The sequence below is a fragment of the Syngnathus floridae genome, chromosome 4, assembly GCF_059516105.1.
Source record: "Syngnathus floridae isolate MCC-2025c chromosome 4, RoL_Sflo_1.0, whole genome shotgun sequence".
Lineage (NCBI taxonomy): Eukaryota > Metazoa > Chordata > Actinopteri > Syngnathiformes > Syngnathidae > Syngnathus > Syngnathus floridae.
This window is the reverse complement of record NC_142416.1, coordinates 3,662,257-3,686,305: the sequence shown is the minus strand read 5'-3', so window position 1 is coordinate 3,686,305 and position 24,049 is coordinate 3,662,257. Positions and strand designations below refer to the sequence as shown.

The 24,049-nt window shown below is 46.2% G+C and overlaps 1 protein-coding gene and 1 long non-coding RNA gene across 6 annotated transcripts in view; one reads left to right on the top strand and one right to left on the bottom strand.

The window, feature by feature from the left end:
* The window catches only part of galnt7 (UDP-N-acetyl-alpha-D-galactosamine: polypeptide N-acetylgalactosaminyltransferase 7), a 288,442-nt gene that overhangs the window by 91,567 nt on the left and 172,826 nt on the right, over positions 1 to 24,049 (bottom strand). The gene's annotated exons all lie outside the window — the stretch shown is intronic.
* LOC148398594 (uncharacterized) lies at positions 10,238 to 23,534 on the top strand. The gene is made up of 5 exons (XR_015857811.1): positions 10,238 to 10,285; positions 19,933 to 20,218; positions 20,333 to 20,472; positions 20,556 to 20,761; positions 20,850 to 23,534. It is a non-coding gene; the product is annotated as an uncharacterized LOC148398594 (long non-coding RNA).

The window sequence follows — 24,049 nt, the reverse complement described above, 5'->3', positions numbered from 1 at the left end:
GGGGGCAAGCTTCACGCAGGTGCTATGCTCGTCTGCTTTGATGGCACATGACGCGCACTCACTGACCGACTTGTCAGCTTGCCTCATAAACCTGCCGGCATTCCAGCCCTCCTTGTCACCTTTAAACTAAAGAGCCCGTGATGCATTTGGTTGTCCTGCCTCATTCTTGACAAAACAAAGCACAAATCAGAGATGCTGCTGATTCTGCGGACGTAAGCGAAGTGGAAGAGTGGCTACGTAGTGGGAGGCTGACATAAAGCGTGGTTAGAACTGCTCATGCAGCTCTAAGCCAATCAGCGGCAAGGATACAGATCAAAATGTTCCCATTGGTCTCGTCTCCTCTACCAGCCAATAGTGTGCTGTAAAGCAGACAAAGCCCCGTGCTCCAAGTGAAGCCGCAGAAAGCTGCTATGCATATCCGCCATATTTGTTTTCATAAAAAACATCGATGCACAGAGCAAACAATAGGTGAAGTGCGAAGTGGTGAGGGATCACTATACTTCACACCCCACTCCCTCCAGGCTGCAAGATGTGCGCCTCTCTTTCCCGGTCGGACATATTTGTGTTTTTTTAGCCGAGGTAGAGTTTACTTGCGCTGCAAACCTTTTGATTGATTAAAAGATCTCAACAGCAGTAGACTGTACTGTAATTTTAACACGTAATAAAATAAATCCCCTCACAATATTTATGAACACGTCTTGTAAATGAGCACATGCAATTATATGAAAGTGAAATCCATCCATCCATCCATCCATCCATCCATCTTCTTCCGCTTATCCGGGGTCGGGTCGCGGGGGCAGCAGCTTTAGGAGGGACTCCCAGACTTCCCTCTCCCCAGCCACTTCATCCAGCTCATCCCGGGGGATCCCAAGGCGTTCCCAGGCCAGCTGAGAGACATAGTCTCTCCAGCGCGTCCTGGGTCGTCCCCGGGGTCTCCTACCGGTGGGACATGCCCGGAACACCTCCCCAGGGAGGCGTCCAGGAGGCATCCTGATAAGATGCCCGAGCCACCTCATCTGGCTCCTCTCAACGTGGAGGAGTAGCGACTCTACTCCGAGTCTCTCCCGGATGACCGAGCTTCTCACCCTATCTCTAAGGGAGAGCCCGGACATCCTGCGGAGAAAACTCATTTCGGCCGCTTGTATCCGAGATCTCGTTCTTTCGGTCACGACCCATAGCTCGTGACCATAGGTGAGGGTAGGAGCGTAAATCGACCGGTAAATTGAGAGCTTTGCCTTTTGGCTCAGCTCTCTCTTCACCACAACGGACCGGTACAGGGTCCGCATTACTGCCGACGCTGCACCGATCCGCCTGTCGATCTCACGCTCCATCCTCCCCTCACTCGTGAACAAGACTCCAAGATACTTGAACTCCTCCACTTGGGGCAGGATCTCATCCCCGATCCGGAGAGGGCATTCCACCCTTTTCCGATCGAGGACCATGGACTCCGATTTGGAGGTGCTGACCCTCATCCCGACCGCTTCACACTCGGCTGCGAATCGTTCCAGCGAGAGCTGGAGATCACGGCCTGAAGAAGCCAACAGCACCACGTCATCTGCAAAAAGCAGAGACGCGATGCTGAGGTCCCCAAACCGGACCCCCTCAACGCCTCGGCTGCGCCTAGAAATTCTGTCCATAAAAATTATGAACAGAATCGGTGACAAAGGGCAGCCTTGGCGGAGTCCAACCCTCACTGGGAACGAAACCGTCTTACTGCCGGAAATGCGGACCAGACTCTGGCATCGGTGATACAGGGACCGAACCGCCCTTATCAGTTGGCTCGGCACCCCGTACTCCCGAAGCACCCTCCACAGAACCTCCCGAGGGACACGGTCGAACGCCTTCTCCAAGTCCACAAAACACATGTGGACTGGTTGGGCGAACTCCCATGCACCCTCGAGGATCCTGCCGAGGGTGTAGAGCTGGTCCACTGTTCCACGGCCAGGACGAAAGCCACACTGCTCCTCCTGAATCCGAGGTTCGACCTCCCGACGGACCCTCCTCTCCAACACCCCTGAATAGACCTTACCAGGGAGGCTGAGGAGTGTGATTCCCCTGTAATTGGAACACACCCTCCGGTCCCCCTTCTTAAAGAGGGGGACCACCACCCCAGTCTGCCAATCCAGAGGCACTGTCCCCGATGTCCACGCAACGTTGTAGAGGCGTGTCAGCCATGACAGCCCCACAACATCCAGAGCCTTTAAGAACTCCGGGCGGATCTCATCCACCCCCGGGGCCTTGCCACCGAGGAGTTTTTTGACTACCTCAGTGACTTCGACCCCAGAGATTGGAGAATCCGCCTCAGAGTCTCCAGGCCCTGCTTCCTCAATGGAAGGCGTGTAGGTGGAATTGAGGAGGTCTTCGAAGTATTCTCCCCACCGACTCACGACGTCCCGGGTCGAGGTCAGCAGCACGCCATCCCCACTGTAAACAGTGTTGACGTTGCACTGCTTCCCCCTCCTGAGACGCCGGATGGTGGACCAGAATTTCCTCGAAGCCGTCCGAAAGTCATTCTCCATGGCCTCACCGAACTCCTCCCACGCCCGGGTTTTTGCCTCAGCAACCGCCGAAGCCGCGTTCCGCTTGGCCATCCGGTACCTGTCAGCTGCCTCCGGAGTCCCGCAGGCCAAAACGGCCCGATAGGACTCCTTCTTCAGCTTGACGGCATCCCTTACCGCCGGTAATGAAAGTGAAATCCAGTTTATTATTTTTGGGTCATCTCAAGCTTCCTGCTTTACTCTGTCCGTCATTTCCATAGAACGAAAGAACCGAACCCTCAATAAAATGAAGTTTTTCAGCAAATCCTTCTCTATATTGACAAGAAATTTCTGAAGCGCTCGTCCTTAAAGTGCTTTGCACAGACAAGCAGGACTATGCCCACAGATGTGGGAACTTCGTCCTGAAAAATGAAACTTCACCAGGCACTACTTTGAGGTTCTGATGCTGGGGGACAGTGTAATGAGTTGTGTGGATTACTGCATCCAACAACGGAACATTTTGACCATTTTGGAATACTTGAGTTCTTTGAACTACGAGTAATAAAGATGGTGAATTTGTGAAACCGTTTTTTTCTGCACGATAAGGCACACTGTAGCCCACCTTCACTCCATGTTTTATTTTAGCAATATTTTCATATATAGGGCGCACCGGATTAAAAGGCGTATAGAATAGAAGCTACTGCATCAAACTGGGGTTGACTGGGGTTATATACACTAGATGGAGCTGTGCTAACGGGAATGTCAAACCTGTTAACAAACTTTATCTACGGTAAACTTCATATCCAATACAAAATACAATAAAAATAAATGCACAATTACACAACGTTGTTCAAACGCTAATGTGCATATTTAGGAAATATTTGGGAAATGTTTAAACCTGAAGATTTTCACAAACTGCTGTTACTTAAATAACTTTTGACCGAGTTCAAAGCAAATCCTCTAATACCAAATTGTTCTGGTTTATTGGGTAAAATATTGATATCCATGGTAACAAAAGCTTTTTTTTAAGTCAATGAATATCCCGGCAGTGTTTGTTACTGTCAATAGAGTTAGCTATTTCTTCTAATTGTGTCAAATATTGCCATGGAAGTGGGGTGGGGGGACGGGTCCTGACTGTTGTTTGTGTCTATGCACGAAACAGCAGCTCCGAGTACCCACCCTAGGAAGAAGTGCTGGAGAGCGCTCATTCTGAGGAATCCATCATTCTGCTGGGTGACTTAAATGCTCACGTGGGCAATGACAGTGAGACCTGGAAGGGCGTGATTGGGAGGAACAGCCCCCACACTCAGAACCCGAGCGGTGTTCTATTACTGGACTTCTGTGCTCGACATGAATTGTCCATAATGAACACCATGTTCAAGCATAAAGGTGTCCATGTGTGCACCTTGCACCAGGACACCCTAGGCCGCAGTTCGATGATCGACTTTGTAGTCGTGTCATTGGACTTGCGACCACATGTTTTAGACACAGATGCCTGTCTGACTTGGCAAACCTAAACATACTGTGAGGGTCTGCTGGGAATGTCTGGCAGAATCCCCTGCCAGAAAGAACTTCAACTCCCACTAAAATGGGACTAATTTATTTGTAATTAAGCGCGACACAACATGCCAAGGCATGTGAGTCTGCCAAGTTAGTGCTCCGTAGAGAGAACACCGCCGACCGAACAAAGATGATCGTATGGCCATGCTCAGGCATGACATGCGACAGTAAGTGCTGTGGACAGAGAACACCGCTGACCAGACAGAGATGTTTGGCCAAAACAACTTCACTGGCAGTGTAGCAGTTGCACGCGGTTTTCCTGACTGTGTAGGTCTACATTTTAAGTGACTCTCTGTACTGTACTTCTACAATAGATGTAATTATTGTTAGGATGTTTGGGCAAAAGTTCATAATTTTTCAGAGTTAGGATACGGCTCTGTACCGCTCTGTGCCGCTCTGTGCCCCGTGCAGCTTTAGGACTCTTGGACCACTGTCTAGTTCATCTGATCCCAACCTACAGGCAGAAATTAAAAACTTCTAAGCCTGTGGTGAGGACTGTGAGGAAATGGACAGTGGAGTCAAAGCAGGACCTCCAGGCCTGCTTTGACTGCACCAATTGGGGTGTTTTTGAAGCTGTAGCTTCAGACCTGCATGAACTCACCGATACTGTGAAATCATACATTAGCTTTTGTGAGGACTTGTGTGTGCAGACTAAGACCTTCTGCGCATACAACAATAACAAACCTTGGTTTACATCAAACCTCAGGGTGCTGCGCAAAGCCAAGGAGGAGGCCTACAGGAGTGGGGACCGTGACCTGTTCAGGCAGGCCAGGAACACACTGAACTGAGACATTAGGAATGCCAAGAGGTGTTATGGGAAGAGCCTGAGGAGACACCTCGCTGCCAATCCTGATCCCTCAACAGTGTGGAAAGGCCTGCAGAGCATCACGGGCTTCAAGAAACCAACCCCCCATCCTGTAGAGAACTCAAGGCATGCAAACCAGCTCAACAGGTTTTACTGCAGGTTCGAATGGTCCACCCACACAACAGGACCTCCTGCAGTACAATCAACATACACACCTCCACCCACAACCCCTCTGTCCACACCTCCATCGTCGTTATCACCTACTCTCTCTCTTTCAGAAGCCCCGCCTGCACTCCAGGTCCGCGAGGAGGAGGTGTGTCAGATGTTCCGGAGACAAAAGGTCAGGAAGGCACCAGGCCCAGACGGCGTGTCCCCTTCCTGCCTGAAAGTCTGTGCTGAAGAACTGGCACCCACCTTTGCACGGATCTTCAACCGATCCCTGGAGCTGTGTGAGGTTCCCTCGTGCTTCAAGAGCTCCACCATTCTACCGGTGGCCAAGAAGCCCGCCATTACAGGATTGAATGATGACAGACCTGTCGTCCTGACATCTGTGGTCATGAAATCCTTTGAGAGGATGGTGTCGAACAACCTGAAGGACATTATGGGCCCTGCTCGGCCCCCTGCAGTTTGCCTACCGGGCAAACAGGTCGGTGGATGATGTGGTCAACATGGGACTGTACTGCATCCTGCAACACCTAGACACCCCAGGGACGTATGCCAGGATCCTGTTTGTGGACTTCAGCGCGGTGTTCAATACCATAGCTCCTGACCTCCACCAGAAGCTCATCCAGCTCGCGCTGCCTGCCTCCACCTGTCAGTGGATGACCACCTTCCTGACCAACAGGAGACAGTATGTGAGGCTCGGGACCATCACATCAGACACCCGGACCACCAACACTGGCGTCCCCCAGGGGTGCATCCTCTCCCCACTGCTCTTCTCTCTCTACAGCAATGATTGCTCCTCAGGCGACTCTTTGTGAAGCTCCTGAAGTATGCGGACGACATCATTCTCAACGGACTGATCCGGGATGGTGACGAGACTGCGTACAGACAGGAGGTGGAGCGGCTGGTCCACTGGTGCAGCCAAAACCACCTGGAGCTGAACCCACTCAAGACCGTGGAGATGACAGTGGACTTCAGGAGAGACCCTTCACCACTTCCACCTCTCACTATCCTCACTAATGCTATTCCCTCCACAGACACCTTCAAGTTCCTGGGATCCACAATCGCTCGGGACCTGAAATGGACCGAACACATAGACTCTTCCCGGAGGAAGGCCCAGCAGAGGCTGTACTTTCTGAGACAGCTCAGTAAGTTCAACTTGCCACAGGAGCTGCTGAAGACCTTCTATACTGCCATCACCCAGTTTATCCTCTGCACCTCCATTACTGTACGGTTTGGATCGGCCATCAAACAAGACAAGCACAGACTGCAACGGACAATCAGAACTGCGGAAAAGATAATCGGGACCAATCTCACATCTATCCAAGACCTGTACAGTACCAGTAAACGTGCAAGTAACATCTCTACAAACCCTTCTCACCCAGGTCACAGTCTGTTCGAACTACTCCCCTCCGGACCGCGTTACAAATTGCCGTACGCCAAAACCAGCAGACACAGACACAGCTTCTTCCCCCAGGCTGTCGCTCTGATGAACTCACACCACTCATCGAGTCTCAGAGTCATTGCTGTGCAATAAACTCTTGCTCTCGACGCTTTATCCTTGAATTGTCTATATTACGTGTACTATGTGTCCTCTCTGCATCCATTGCAGCCTGATCATCCTGGAAGAGGGATCCTCCCATCTGTGGTCTCTTCTCAAGGTTTCTCATTTCCCCTAGTAGGAGTTTTGAGTTTTCCTTGCCCTCCTGGGAGTTTAAGATCAGGGGATTTTTGAGAATAATTGTCAATTTTCACACATCCTGAATGTTGTTAGTCACCTAAAGGTTGAACAGAGGCTGTGACCTATCGGAGTCAAATTCCTTCTTTGGCATGCCCTAACATGGCCAATAAACTTCTTGAATCTTGAATATCAATTCGAATTGCAGGCTAGTAGAGTGATAGTTAACGAAGACATAATATCAGACAAGGTAAATGGTATTTATAATATATAGAGAAGGATTAGGTGTTTAAAATTTTGAAAAAGGCAACTTTTTCCCTGTATTGCATGAAAGCTAAACTCAATGAATACTAATTTTAAGTAATAATGTTATCTTCTTGTGTGTGTATGTTTTCTAATATAGTTGTAGACTTTACAACAATGAAATGAAATAATTTTATATAATTATAATGAATCTGGTCCAAAAATTTAAATCAATGTTTTTGTTTCATATCGTAACACCGTTTATCATCCTTTTTAAGGTGCCGGCTCATGCATGGCGATGTAAGGGCCGCACATTTGAGGATTCTTTAAAAGGTGAGCTTCTCAAGCATTATCGGGTCAAGCATGGTACAATGGTCATAGCCATTGCCTTCATTTAAGATGTCCTTGCTCCTTCAAGACATAGGGTGCCCTACGTATGCACTTCAAGCAAAGAAAGGTGCTGCAGGGGAGAGACACTGGGCACGAATGAGTGTTCTACTCCAGTTATGTGAAGATATTAAAGCTTTTCCCCCAAAAAAAACAATTGCTCTGTTTGAATGTGTAGTAGTGTATTTTATTAGTTGTTGAAAGACTTTCTCTTCTACAGAGTCAATTCCTCATTCAACAGACACCTGGTGGTCATCTGATGTCTCATCAACCATCTGGGAGATGTCAATGTGTTGTTCAAGGACTTGAAGGTGAGTATAATACTGTAGGTTTATTTATTTTTAACAATGCAATCATGTTTGACCATTACAAAGTTGCTGCAGTACAGTTTGTTGTTTCCTTACTGCACGAGGTGCAGGTGCAGTCTATTCTGGAAGCATTTTGGTCATCTGAGGCCAATGTATGACGTCATGGAAAAAACCTGGTACATAACCAAGCAGGCATAGTACCCACGAACTGGACTGGTATAAAAGGTTTGTTCGGACAAAGAGCATCACTCTCTCTCGTGGGCTTTCTCCGTCAGGGGTATGGCCCTGCAGGCTACTGCTGTGAGTCGAGAACGCCGATTAGACAAAGATAGATTTCATTCTTTCTGAGATTAACCCAAGGTCCGTTAAAAGGAATTTATACTATCTTCAAATTGGATTTAGTCAAATTTTAAGCTTAAAGACAGGCTAGGAGATGCAGACCTCAGTGCAGGAGAGAGGAGCCATTTTTAGAGCGTCGTCATCTCCATTCTTTAGGCCAGCCTGTTCTTTTAAACAGAATTCGGATTTTGGAACAACGAGAACTGATCACTCGACTTTTCCACCAAACAGCATTTTACACCTCTCGCCTCTTACCCTTTTTTACTATATGCCAACCTGAAGTCTGTTTTCCCGAGGCTTCACCAGCATGTTCCTTTTCCGACACGTGGAGACAGCTTCCTGGACCTGGTCTACTCAGCGCAAAAGGGAGCTTTCAAGGCCATCCCCCCTCCCCCATCTGGGGCTTTCTGACCATCTCACCGTTTTGCTTTTGCCCGCATACAGACAATTGGTAAAGGCATCCAGGCCGGTTCGGAGGCAGGTTCGAGTGTGGCCTGAGGGTGCCTCCGATGCACTTCGTGACTGCTTCGACACCACTGACTGGGACTTGTTTAAGCAGGCAGCCACCTACAACGATTGGACGGACATAGAGGAGTATACTGACTCTGTTACCTCTTACATCACGAAGTGCATCGATGATGTGACTTGCTCGAAATCCGTCGTCACTCGCGCGAACTGGAAGCCGTGGCTGACGGGGGCTGTCCTCAGACTGTTGAGGGCCAGGGACAAGGCTTTCAGAGCGGGGGATGAGGCTGGCTTGAGGACAGCGAGGGCTGACCTGTCCCGAGGCATCAAAGAAGCGAAGGAGGCGTTCTCGTGCAAGGTCTCCACCCACTTCAAGGACAGCAAGGACGCACGTAGCCTTTGGCGGGGCATTCAGACCATCTTCGACGCCCAGAACAGCACTTGCCCGCTGAAGACCACTCCCCCCCCACACGAGCAGCCCCTGCGCCTCTCTGCCGACGGTGTGAGGAGGGCGCTTGCCGCTATTGACACCCGTAAGGCGGCGGGCCCTGACAACATCCCGGGTCGAGCGCTGAAGGACTGCGCTGGGGAGCTGTCGGGTGTCTTCACGGACATCTTTAACGTTTCCCTGCAGCAGGCCATCGTCCCCTCGTGTTTCAAGGCTGCCACCATCGTTCCTGTGCCGAAGAAACCCGCACCGTCCTGCTTCAATGACTACCGCCCTGTGGCACTGACGCCCATCATCATGAAGTGCTTTGAGCGGCTGGTCATGGAGCACATCAAGTCCGTTCTCCCCCCCACCATTGACCCTTTCCAGTTTGCTGACGACACGACTCTGGTGGGTCTCATCACGAAGGGCGACGAGACTCGGTACAGGTCGGAAGTTGACCTTCTGACCACGTGGTGCAGGGACAACAACCTCCTGCTGAACGTCAATAAGACCAAGGAAATCATTGTTGACTTCCGGAAGGGTCACACACCACACCTGCTGCTGATCATCGACGGTGCTATGGTGGAGAGGGTGAGCTGCACAAAGTTCCTGGGGGTGCACATCAGTGAGGACCTCTCCTGGTCCGCAAACACCTCGTCACTGGCAAAGAAAGCTCAGCGCCGCCTGTACTTCCTGCGGAAGCTCAGGTGCATGTGCTCCTCAGGCAGTCCTGTCTACATTCTACCGTGGCACCATTGAGAGCGTCCTCACCAGTTGCATCGCTGTCTGGGGTGGTAACTGCACTGAACAGAACTTGAAGGCCCTGCAGCGCATAGTGAATACGGCTGGTAAGATTATTGGTGCTTCGCTCCCCTCCCTGAAGGACATTTACACCTCCCATCTCGCCCGCAAGGCGACCTCGATTGCCAGAGATGTGAGTCACCCGGCTCACTCTTTGTTTGACCTTCTGCCCTCTGGGAAGAGGTACAGGAGCCTGCGCTCCCGCACCACCAGACTCGCCAACAGCTTCTTTCTCCAGGCTGTTAGGGCCCTGAACTCGCTACCCCCTTCTGCGTAGCGTGCGGCACTGTTGCGCTATTTTCGGGAATGTCTGCTGTACGCGCACTTGCTCCTTTTTTTTCTGCTCCTCTTATTTATTTATTTATTGTTGTATTATTTATTCATTATTTATTCAGCACACTTTTGTTATACTTGTTTACTTGTTTGTCTGTTGTGAACCTTGTCTTGTCACCGTGGGATAGGGGGGAACAAAATTTCGGTTTCTTTGTGTGTCTTTGGCATGTGGAGAAATTGACAATAAAGCTGACTTTGACTTTGACTTTGACTTTGACTTTGATATGTTTGAGTTTTCAATCGAGAGAACTTCGAGACATTATACATATACAGATATTTTTTGCTCTATTGAGAATGGTGAGTGGAAATTATTGTTAGTTCGAACAACTGAAACCTGTAGTTCTCTTTCTTGCTTATTCATTAAATTTCTACTTTATAATTGTTTAATTTTGATTAATGATTATTTTGATCTTTTATGCTTTAAATCTCTTTTGTTTCTCTATCATAGTCATACTTTAAACAGTTCAGTTCTTTTTTAAATGAAGACAGCTTTAATCCTTGACATCAGGGAGTGTCAGAATCTGGTTCGAAACCGTTAATTTGAGCTCAGCTAGTGTGGGTGCATGCTAGTGTAATTAAACGAGTTCCTGCGGTCTTAACAAAGACAGCTAAATCAATTCCGAGCGGTTAACAAAAGCCCCAGTCATTATAGGAAAGAAGAGCCGCTGAAACGGCCGCGATCGAGGAGATCCTGGGTCTTGACAAAGTAGTTACTCAACCCTCGGGTTTCTTTGATTTCAGCAGGACTGGCGTCCGGAAATGACGGAATTAATCTAACAATAGATTAGTTACCTGAACAGTGGTTAGACTCGGAACGAATCTTCTTTCCGTACCGGCTTAAATCAATTCTCGTTTCCCCTATAGACTGCATTACTGCAGAGGGGCTAAAGTAAGAATTGTACCCTTCAAACGGAGAGCCGGTCACTTACATCAGATAAGTGCACTATTGACAAGTTACAAGGTGGTATTTGTCTTGTGACGTGCAGGTTAAAGGTAAATTCTAAATGTATTTTGTCTTTACAATGTCTGCAGGATGCTGCTGTCGGATCTGCCAATGTTGAAGTTGCAATGTTGAAGTGCTATTGCATTGACTTAAAATTTTAATTAAATCAACTCAGTTTTATATTTCATGGAATTCAATGTAGTTGATTAGTATCTACTTATTTTTTTCAATTACATTTACTTACATCAAGATATATATACTACCGTTCAAAAGTTTGGGGTCACATTGAAATTTCCTTATTTTTGAAAGAAAAGCACTGTACTTTTCAATGAAGATAATTTTAAACTAGTCTTAACTTTAAAGAAATACACTCTATACATTGCTAATGTGGTAAATGACTATTCTAGCTGGAAATGTCTGGTTTTTGGTGCAATATCTACATAGGTGTATAGAGGCCTATTTCCAGCAACTATCACTCCAGTGTTCTAATGGTACAATGTGTTTGCTCATTGGCTCAGAAGGCTAACTGATGATTAGAAAACCCTTGTGCAATCATGTTCACACATCTGAAAACAGTTTCAGATGTACAGTTTCATTACAGAAGCTACAAAACTGACCTTCCTGTGAGCAGATTGAGTTTCTGGAGCATCACATTTGTGGGGTCAATTAAACGCTCAAAATGGCCAGAAAAAGAGAACTTTTGATTGATTGATTGATTGATTGATTGATTGACTGATTGATTGATTGATTGATTGATTGATTGATTGATTGATTGATTGATTGGTTGATTGATTGATTGATATCTTTATTTCGAACATCCAAAACAAAAAAGAAAAAACAAAACAAATCACACTCTAAAGTGCCACATCAAAGTCAAAGTCAAAGTCAACTTTATTGTCAATTTCTCCACATGCCAAAGACACACAAAGAAACCGAAATTTCGTTCCCCCCTATCCTACGGTGACAAGACATGGCTCACAACAGACAAACAAGTAAACAAGTATAACAAAAGCGTGCTGAATAAATAATGAATAAATAACACAACAAATAAATAAATAAATAAATAAATAAATAAGAGGAGCAAAAAAAAAAAAAAAAAAGGAGCAAGTGCGCGTACAGCAGACATTCTCGAAAATAGCGCAACAGTGCCGCACGCTATGCAGAAGGGGGTAGCGAGTTCAGGGCCCTAACATCCTGGAGAAAGAAGCTGTTGGCGAGTCTGGTGGTGCGGGAGCGCAGGCTCCTGTACCTCTTCCCAGAGGGCAGAAGGTCAAACAAAGAGTGAGCCGGGTGACTCACATCTCTGGCAATCGAGGTATAAATTATATATATAAGTCCATACAACAAACAAACAAAATATAAACCAACAAACAGAAAAAAATACATAAATAAATAATAATAATAATACATAAGTAAATAAATCAATAAAGAATGCTCGAAAAGGAGTAGGAAGAAGCATAGCTTTTTAGATTCCTACCCCTTTCTCACTTTATCCATTAAACCAATGATTCAACATATACTGTAATTCTACAACAGAACACAAGTAGATACACTTTCACACTTATTTTTCTGTTTCATTTTAACTTGTGTGTAGCCCTTTGGCACTTTTAGCCTTTGTACCCGCTAAACAACATATTTTTGTACATTCTTTTAAACTGGTGGATATTTGGACTTTGCTTGAGTTCCTCACTTAGATTGTTCCATCGTTTGACCCCAGTTATAGTGATGCAGAAACTTTTTAAGGTTGTTCTTATGTTTAAGATTTTGAAGTTGTGATTCCCTCTTAACTTATAACCTCCCTCCCGATTCCTAAATAAGTTTTGGATATTTTCTGGTAGTTGTTTTGCTTTTGCCCTATACATGATGATTGCTGTTTGGTAAGATACTATGTCAGTGAATTTCAATAGTTTGGATTGTATGAAAAGTGGATTTGTGTGTTCCAACTAGTTGACTTTATGAATAGTCCTTATTGCTCTTTTCTGCAGAATGATAAGTGGCTGTAGTGAAGTTTTATAAGTATTGCCCCAAACCTCAGCAGAGTAATGCAAATAGGGCAAGACAAGAGAACAATAAAGTGTACGAAGTGAATGATAATCCAGTAATTCTTTTGCTTTGTATATGACTGCCATGCTTCTTAAAATTTTAGACTTTACGTTTTTGATGTGTGGCTTCCAACTCAGCCTGTCATCTATTATAACCCCAAGAAATTTGTTTTCCTGCACTCTTTCAATTTCAGTCCCATCTATTTCTATTCGTATCTTTATGTTCGCTTTGCCAAATACCATAAAATTGGTCTTACTTACATTCAATGATAATTTGTTCCAGTCGAACCACATTTTTGTTTTTTTCATTTCCTCATTCAACACTGATTCCACTTGTTGGATGTTATCACCTGAACAAAAGATATTTGTATCATCTGCAAAATTGATGAGTTTTAGTTCTTTAGAGACTTTGCACATGTCATTTATATACAAAATAAATAATTTAGGGCCTAAAACTGACCCTTGTGGAACACCACAAGCTATGTCCAAATATCCAGAGCAGTGATTACCCAACTTTACATACTGTCGCCGTTCTCGCAGATAATCCTTTATCCAGTCTAATACAATTCCCCTTATCCCATATTTTTCCAATTTATTGAATAGTATATTATGATTAATTGTGTCAAAAGCTTTTTTGAGGTCAATGAAAACTCCCACTGCATGTCGTTTGTTATCTTGCATCTGTGATTTCCTCGATTGATTCCATGAATGCCTGTGCTGTTGATCTGTTTACTCTAAAACCATATTGGTTCTCTGCAAATAATTTATGTTTTTCCAAAAATCCATCCATTCTACTGTTAAAAAGCTTTTCCAATATTTTTGAGCGTTGTGGCAATATTGAGATAGGTCTGTAGTTTGTAAAAATGTGTTTGCTCCCAGTTTTATAAAGAGGAATGACCTTAGCAATTTTCATCTTCTTTGGGAATGTACCAGTTAAAAATGACAAGTTACAGATGTACACAAGTGGCTTTGAAATCCCCTCAATGATTTGTTTAACTAACATCATATCAATCCCATTGCAGTCGGTAGATGTTTTATTTTTGCATTGCTTTACAATGTTAATGATTTCATTTTCATCAACTGCCTTCAAAAACATTGAGTGAGGATTCCTTTCTATTAATTTATCTCTGTTGCCTACATCTGGCGCTGGAATCTGTATGTTTTTTGCTATTTGAGGCCCAACATTTACAAAGAACTGATTAAAACTGGTTGCCACTTCTTCCATATTATAATTTTCAGTATCATTTATAACAAAATATTTTGGTAATTTGTGTTGTTCGGTACCTTCTCTAATAATGTGGTTTAGGAGAGTCCATATCCCCTTAATATTATTTTTGTTATCCTCTAATTTATGCTTATAATATTCTTTCTTACTTAATCTTATAATATTGGTTAATTTATTCTTATATCTCTTATATTTATCTTCAGCGCCTTCTGTTTCATCTGAAACTGGACAATCTATTCTTGTTCTTAGAAATGAAGGCTATTCCATGCAAGAAATTAAGAAATTGAATATTTCCTCCAACGGTTTGTACTACTCCCTTCAGAGGACAGCACAAACGGGCTCGAAGCAGAGTCGAAAAAGAAGTGAGCAAGAAGATAAGTACATTAGAGTCTCTAGTTTGAGAAACAGATGCCTCACAGGTCCCCAAGTGGCATCTTCATTAAATAGTACCCGCAAAACACCAGTGTCAACATCTACAGTGAAGAGGCGGCTGCGGGATTCTGGGCTTCAGGGCAGAGTGGCAAAGAAAAAGCCATATCTGAGACTGGCCAATAAAAGAAAAAGATTAAGATGGGCAAAAGAACACAGACATTGGACAGAGGAAGACTAGAAAAAAATGTTGTGGACGGATGAATCCAAGTTTGAGGTGTTTGGATCACAAAGAAGAACGTTTGTGAGGCGCAGAACAAATGAAAAGATGCTGGAAGAATGCCTGAGGTAATGTAATGGGCTGGGGTTGCTTTGGTGCTGGTAAGGTGGGAGATTTGTACAGGGTAAAAGGGATTCTGAATAAGGAAGGCTATCACTCCATTTTGCAACGCCATGCCATACCCAGTGGACAGCGCTTGATTGGAGCCAATTTCATCCTACAACAAGACAATGAGCCCAAACACACCTCCAAATTGTGCGAGAACTATTTAGAGCAGAAGCAGGCAGCTGGTATTCTATCGGTAATGGAGTGGCCAGCGCAGTCACCAGATCTGAACCCCATTGAGCTGTTGTGGGAGCAGCTTGACCGTATGGTACGCAAGAAGTGCCCATCCAACCAATCCAACTTGTGGGAGCTGCTTCTGGAAGCGTGGGGTGCAATTTCTCCAGATTACCTCAACAAATTAACAGCTAGAATGCCAAAAGTCTGCAATGCCGTAATTGCTGCAAATGGAGGATTCTTTGACGAAAGCAAAGTTTGATGTAAAAAAAATCTTATTTCAAATACAAATCATTATTTCTCACCTTGTCAATGTCTTGACTCTATTTTCTATTCATTTCACAACGTTTGGTGGTGAATAAGTGTGACTTTTCATGGAAAACACAAAATTGTTTGGGTGACCCCAAACTTTTGAACGGTATATATATATAATGATTTCATAGCTTTCAAATTTACTCAATATTTTTTCAGTGTAAATTGTTACACAGATTAAAATGAGTAGAGCATTGTTTAAATTTTTAGAGTGATGCTGCCAAACAGAGACCGTCCGAGCAGCTTGGATGCGCAACTGGGACATTGCGTCGGGGATGAAACGTGCAAACTCAGCAGCACCCACTCGCTCATATTTTTACTTCAGTATGTCATTGCACTGGAGCTCAATCAACTCCATTTTTAGATTTGGTGGTGCGCTTTCTACATCAACTGCATTGTTGAGCAGTTGAAACCTGCTTTTTTGGGCTTCAAAGTTAGCAAATCGGCGTTGGAAGTCGGCAGCAAGTATGTTGAGTTTATCAGTAAACTGTGCACTTGGTAACACAGCGGAAGAGAGCTTCTCTTTCATGGTCTGGCAGCTGAAAAGTGGCTTAAGGTTTCTTTCCTCATCTGCATCTCTCGTAGACGCAGCTTGGTTTTAAAGGCCTTCACTGTACTGTACATATCAGAAATGAGACATCCCCGTCCCTGCAGCTGCAGATTCATCACATTCAGATGGCTCGTGATGTCGCAGAGAATCGCCATTTTACGCAGGAAAGTTTTGTTGTCTCTTTCCCCTTGCTTGCTAACCAACTCAGTGGCCTAGTGGTAGAGTGTCCGCCCTGAGACTGGAAGGTTGTGGGTTCAAACCCCGGCCGGGCCAGACCAAAGACTATAAAAATGGGACCCATTGCCTCCCTGCTTCGCACTCAGCATTAAGGGTTGGAATTGGGGGGTTAGATCACCAAATGAATCCCGAGCGCAGCACCGCTGCTGCTCACGGCTCCCCTCTCCCCCAGGGGATGGATCAAAATCACCCGGGATGGGTTAAATGCAGAGGACAAATTTCACCACACCCAGATGTGTGTGTGACAACGATCACTGAGACTTTGAACAGACAGATCTCCTCACGCAGCTTGAAATATCTTTGCAGCACCTTTCCCTGGCTTAGCCATCGCACCTCTGTGTGATATGGTAAGTCACCGTACTCTGTATCTAACTCTCCCAGAAATGCCTTGGACTGGCGGTGATTTAGACCTTTGGCTCTGATTATGTTTACTGCTCACATTACATGTTCCATTTTCAAGGCTTTGCCACACAATGACTCTTGGTGTATGATGCAGTGATAAGCTGTCGGCTCATCTGTGACGTTTTCCTCCCGCATCCTCCCACGCATCAGGAGTGGCAAGGATTTGCCACTAATCCACTCCTGTATCCACACATCGCAGGTGCTCAGTCTGTGGTTAACCCCACAAATTTTTCCCAAGGAAGCCCCATCTCATTTACACATCTGGATACCTCTTCATACAAATTCTGCCCTGTAGTCGTGCCATGCATAGGACGTAACGACCAAAACTCTTCTGTTATGCTCAGGCTGGAATCTACTCCACGGACAAAAAATGACAGCTGGGCAATGTCAGATGTGTCCGTGCTTTCATCCACGGCAGGAGAATATGCAATGAAATATTTTCCCTTTCTCACAAGTTGTTCTTTTATATTGGTGGAAAGCTGGTCTACACATTCAGCAATGGTGTTTCTGCTCAAGCTCACTTTTGAGAAGAGTTGTCTTTTGTATGGGCACACCATCACAGAATATAAGCATACAGTTTTTGATAAACTCTCCCTTTAATAAAGGCCCGGGCTGATTTTGAGACCTCTTTTGCCACAACAAAGCTAGCCTTGATAGCAGCCTCGCTTTTTGATTTGGCATATGTGAATATAGCCTGCCTGGATTTAAGGCCTCGTTGTAATTCTTCCACCTTCTGTAGCCTTTGTTCCGTCTCCATATTCTTGTCTTTCTCTGTGTGTTTGAGAAGTTTGATAGCGCCTTCTTAGATTATATTCTTTCATTACAGCCAAACTTTCTCCACACAGAAGACACACAGGTTTGTCTTTTACCTCCGTGAACATGTAGTCTGCGTCCCACCTGGCTTGAAACCCCCTGTTCTCTAGGTCCACCTTGCGTTTAGCCATTTTTAAGGAGGGAGGTACCTGAAAGTTGAACTCTGCTCTGACTGCTGATGAACAATGAAGCAATGATGCAACACAAGCACCAATACCACATTCCCCACAATGCAACGGTAGCCCGCGAAGTCACAGCAGCGCACACAAGCGGCTGTGGCATGTGGGCCGGTTCTAGTAGTAATTAAATATCATCTAGGGGGACATAGATAAACAATTTGCGGGCCGGATTTGGCCATAGTGAATGGCTTCCGGACGGCTTCGAGGAAAGTCTGGTACACCATCAGATGTCTCAGGAGGGGGAAGCAGTTCACTATTAACAATGTCAGTGGGGACGGTGTGCTGTTGACCTCGACTTGGGACGTCATGAGTCCATGGGGAGAATTTGAGACCTCCTCAATTCCACCGGCACACCTTCCATTGTGGAAGCAGGGCCTGGGGACTCAGAGGCGAGCTCTACCATTTCTGGGGTCGAAGTCACCTAGGTAGTTAAAAAGCTCCTCGGTGGCAAGGCCCCGGATGGATGAGATCCTCTAGATGTTGTGGGGCTGTTCTGGCTGACACGCTTCTACAACATTACGTGGACATCGGGGACAGTGCCTTTGGATTGGCAGAGGGGGGGGGGGGGGGGGGGTTCCAACTACAGAGGAATCACACTACTCAGGCTCTGTAGCAAGGTCTATTCAGGGGTGCTAGAGAGGAGGGTCCGTCGGGAGGTCGAATCTCGGATTCAGGAGGAACAGTGTGTTTTTTGTCCTGGCTGTGGAACAGTGGACCAGCTCTATAACCTCGGCAGGACCCTCGAGGGTGCATGGGAATTCGCTTAACCAGTCCACATGTGTTTTTTGGACCTGGAGAAGGCGTTCAACCGTGTCCCTCGGGGAGTTCTGTGGGGGGTGCTTCGGGAATAGGGGTGCTGAACACACTGACAAGGGCCGTTCATGGTCTCTGTATCACCGATATCAGAGTTTGGGCAACATTTCAGCAGTAAGTCAGATTCATGTCCAGTTAGGGTTGGACTCCGCCAAGAGTTGCCTTTTGTCACCGATTCTGTTCATACTTTTATGGATAGAATTTCTAGGCGCACCCGATGCGTTGAGGGAGTCCAGTTTGGTGGCCTCAGTATCATATCTCTGCATTTTGCAGATTATGTAGTGCTGTTGGCTTTTTCAAGCTGTGATCTTCAGCTCTCACTGGAGCAGTTCGCAGCCAAATGTGAAGCGGTCGGCATGAAAATCATCACATCCAAATCTGAGACCATGGTCTTCAGTCGTAAAAGGGTGGAATGCTTTCGGGTCGGGGATGAGATCCTGCTTCAAGTGGAGGAGTTCAAGTATCTTGGGTCTTGTTCACAACCGAGGGCAGGGTGGAGCGTGAGATCAACAGGCCGATTGGTGAAACGTCTGCTGTGATGCAGACTCTGAACCGGTCCATTGTGTTCAAGAGGGTTAGATTTACCGGTCGCTCTATGCTCCTACCCTCACTTATGGTCACAAGCTATGCGTCGTGACCAAAAAAACAAGATTCCAGATACAAGCGGCCGAAATGAGTTTCCTCCGCAGGGTATTCGGGCTCTCCCTTAGAGATAGGGAGAGAAGCTCAGTCATCCGTGACAGACTTAGATTTGAGCCACGTTGAGAGGAGCTAGAAGATGTGGCTCAGGTATGTTATTAGCATGACTCCTGGATGCGGGGGAGGTCTTCCGGGCATGTCCCACTGGCAGGAGGCCCCAGGGACAACCCAGGACACACTGGAGAGACTATGTGTCTTGGCTGGCCTGGGAATGCCTTGGGATCCCCCAGAATGAGCTGGACGAACTGGCTGGGGAGAGGGAATTCTGAGCGTCCTTCCTAGAGCTGCCGTACCCGTGACCTGACCCCAGATAAGCGGGAAAGGATGGATGGATGGATGGATGGATGGATGGATGGATGGATGGATGGATGGACGGACGGACGGACGGACGGACAAACATAGTCGCTTTATTTATCTATTAAAGAACAATCAGGACTTTCAGTACCAGTTATTTCTCCAGCTAATTTCTGACTGTTTTTTGACGGTTTCTTCCGCCTTCATCAGAGACACTCTGATGAAGGCGGAAGAAACCGCCGAAACATGTCAGGTAATGAACCTAAAACAATTTGTTTGATATGAAAGAAACCAGTGAAGTGATTAAAAAGGAAAAACAAGATGAACTTAGTACAGCGAAATAATGATTGTCAGTACTTGGGTTATTTTGCCTGAAATTTTCTGTGGGTGCTTTAGATACTCCAAGGTATTTACAGGTCTGCACTATCTCCACACAGTCTCTGATTGACAGGCTCAGGACAATACTGGGCCTCCTGAAGTCCACCATCCTTTCCTTGTACTTGCCAGTGTTTAGGTGCAGGTGGTTGGAGTCACATCAATCAGCAAAGCGCCGGACCAGGCCTCTGTACTCTTCGTCCCGTCCATCTCTGATACAGCCAACAACAGCAATATTGTCCACAAACCTCTGCACATGGCAGAGCTGGACTGGAAGTCAGAGGTGTACAGGGTGAACAGGAAGGGAGAGAGTTCCCAGTGGTCCTCCCACACTGCAACTCACCATGCCTGACTCACAGCCTCCCATTCGCACATACTGAGGTCTGCCCGTTGGGTAGTCCATGATCCATGCCATCAGGTATGAGCTCACGCCCATCACCATCTTGTTATTCGGGAGCGCAGGCTGAATGGTGTTAGAGGCGCTGGAGAAATCCAGGAAAGTAATCCTCACAGCCCCTCTTACCTTGTCCAGGTGAGAGAGAGAGTGATGCAGGATATACAGCAACAGCATCTTCCACCCCTACCTTCTCCCGATATGCAAATTGTAGAGGATCGAGAGCATGTGAACCTGCGGCCTGAGGCAAACGCTCCAGAGTCTTCATCACGTGAGACGTCAGCGCAACCGGTCTAAAGTCAATTAGCTCGATAGGTCTCAGTTTCTTGGGTACAAGGACGATGCACAATATCTTCCACAGCTGAGGCACCACACATTTCTCCAGATTGATGTTAAAGAGGGTCACCCAGCTCCAGAGCGCAGGCCCTCGGCAGACAAGGACAGACACCGTCTGGACCAGCACCCTTACTAGGGCAGAGTCTCCTCAGCTGGCCACTCACTTGAGCTGCTGGAAGGGCCGACTGGGAAGCAGAAGGGGGTGCCGGGACCGAGGGCGAAGACAAGCAGGTGTTGTTGAATCTGTTAAAAAAAATCATTCAGCTGGTTTGCTCTCTCCACACCGCCACTAACAGTGACAATTTGCCTTGGACCGCAGCCGGTGATCAACCTCATCCCGTCCCACACCGCCTCCTGGCTGTTCCGCTGCAGCTTCTGTTCCAACTTCTTTCTGCAGAGTGATCTCGCCACCTTGAACTGGGCCCTGAGCTCCTTCTGCACTCACTTGAACTCCTGCCTTTCACCGTCCATGAAGGCCCGCTTCTTTCGATTCAGTAGGCCCATGATCCCACTTGTAATCCACGGCTTATTGTTGCATAGCAGTGCACAGTGGTACGGTCAACAGCCTCCTCAAGGTCCTCAATGCGTGGCCCCAGCAACACATCCCTGTCGGTAGTCCCAAAGCAGTCCCTCAGCGACCGCTCAGCCTCAGGAGACCACTTCCTGAACAGGCGAGTGGTCTTCGGAAGTCTCCTCGGATTAGTCTTGTAATGCAGCCAAAGCAGGACCAAGTTGTGATCTTCCCTCCCAAGTGTAAGCATCCTTGACGTTCGCATACAGCAAGTCGATTGTCTTATTTCTCCTGATGTAACAATCCACATACTGGGTGAAGGCAAGTAGTTTTGTCCAAAGTCACATGATTAAAGTCCCCAGAGATTAGCAGCAGCGCCTCAGGGTGTTTCATCTGCAGGTCAGCAACCGCAGAGTGGATGACATCACATGCTACTCCGGTGAGTCGGCACGCGGAGGAACATAGACAAGTACGGCAATGGCTTGTCCAAACTCCTTGGGCGGATAGTAAAGACAAAGGCTCATTGCCAAAAATCCGCAGCAGATGGAAGTCCTGATGTATACATGCCCAGGATGGCACCACCTTACATTCATATACAGGGCGAGACCACCACCTTTACTCTTCCCACAGGCTTTGATGTCTTCGTCCGCTGTGACCATGCTGAAGCCCGATAGCTCAACACTAGCATCCGGTATGCTTGCCGTGAGCCACGTGTCACAAAAGCACAGCAAACTGCACTCTCTGAAGGACTTCAGTCATCACCATTGCAGACAGCTCATCAGACTTATGTATTTTGAGTTGACGTTCGCCAGGATCAAAGAGGGTACATGAAGCTTAAAACGCCACTTCTCAGCGAGCCACCTAGCCGCTAGCTTAGCCTTTAGCTTAGCCCCGGTCAGCTCTGCAGCCCCGATAGGGCTTCCTCACCTCCACAGGCAAGTGTGGACCCACACCCGCCAGTGACCGGGCTCTCAGGTCAAATAAAAAATCCCTCGAAGAGGCAATAGTCACCCTAACACCAAAATGATAAAGTATTAGAAAAGAAGAGAAGAACCGCTGGAAGGCTGTGGCGACAGAAAACAAAAAATACTGAAAATTGTAGCAGTCGCTGAACTCACGGACAAGAAAGCGCTCATGTCACATTGTTCTAGACCAGGGGTCGGGAACATTTTTGGCGGACAGAGCCATAAATGCCCATTTTTTAAAAATAATTTCCCGTGAGAGCCATACCATTTAAAAAAAAAAACGATAGGCTAAATACAATTAAATGCATGTATTTTAATTAAGACCAACGATTTTTTGAGTGTACTAATTTATTCTTTTTAATAACGTTTTCATATTGAAGCCTAGAAAAAAAACCTCACCATTAATGAGACCTCTGTGGCTGCATCGTTTTGCTGATGGCTTTGTAGTCCGGTTGATATGCGGTGAGATTGAGCTTCATGTAGGCGTTGAGGCTCTCATCAGTCATAATGACCCGATCGTGAACGGTTCTTGCTGACATAGACATGTCTTTAATCCATTTGAGTATCTTTGCTTTATCCGTGAAGTCGTCAAAAAGTTCATTAGCCACATCAAGCATAAATGTTGAAATACTCGCCATCAGTGAATGGCTTTCCGTTCCTCACATATGCTAATGCACCAGCAAAATTAGCTGAATTAAAGTCAACTCATCTGGTTCATACACGGAGTTGCTGTTGACTAGCTTGGACCTTCCTCTGGAGCTCTTCACACGCTTTCTTGCTCTTATCCCCAGCTGGGTATTTGGTTGCAAATGTATCATGTCGTGTCTCAAAGTGGCGCTTGATATTGGAGCGTTTCATTGATGCAATTTTGTCATTGCATATGAGGCACGTAGCAGAGCCTCCTCTCTCCACAAATGCGAATTCTTCGGTCCACTCACTACGAAATGTTCGGTCATCGTCATCTTTTTTTCTCTTCGCCATCTTTCTTGCTTGCCTGGCACACACTAGCTAACTAGGTGAAATTTTAAATAAAGCGGATGGAGTTTTACCTCTCACGACCCCGTAGGCACCGTATTGTCCAATAAAAATCAAGCTTTTTTTTTGTCCGACCTGGTGTCACCCTTCTGTACACGGATGGGCAGCTGGGATTGGCTGATATAACGCAACCGAGGATCTCAGCGGTAGAAAACAGATGGGATGGATTGCAAACATGATCATATTTTATATTTTGAAAGCTAATTTAACATTTTGATTTCAGTAAGTAGATTTTTTACTTTGATAATATAACAAAATTATTTATGACTTCAATTGTGTAAACAAATGTCAGATTTGTCCACGATCCAGACGCATTCACCAAAAGAGCCATAGGTTCCCGATCCCTGTTCTAGACAATGGCAAATGTTGACAGCAGAGAAATGTGGAGCAGAGGCAACATTGAGCATTTAACAACTATAATCACGGCAAAGGATTACAGCCTGCATGAAAGCGGGTGTAAACTGTAAACTCCAAATGGTATGTAATATTTGAATTTGTGCTGTGAGATGAACAATAAAAAATGTATTTTAACTTATTCACTGCCAAAGATGGATATTTATACGTTTTTTGGGCCGCTGAACGCTTGCTGCCAAGGACATATATGTGCACGTTCATTACGTGTTTTCATGATAACGGCCGGCAAACACCCTGGTGCAGCTTGTCTGTGAAGATCAAGCGTGTACGTGTTGTGACGTTATTCTAGTATAAGGCAGTAGTGTGATCTAAAGGATCATCACAAAATTAGTCAGTTGGAGGAAAAGAAGAGGAAGGGCCAGGAGGTTGAGTCGAGGCAAAATTGTGAGAATGTCGAAGCACAGCAAAGGATAGAAAAGCAAACGAAGGAAAATGCAGCTCACGCTTGAGGAGCGAGAGGGTCGGGATCACCGGTGTTTGGGCAGAGATTGCGAAGAGGAGGTGGAGGAGATGTCCCGAAAAAATGCATGACGTTCTACCCGGGTCAATTATGTGAAGTGCACACAGGTTCTTTTTTGGAGTACAGAGCGAGAG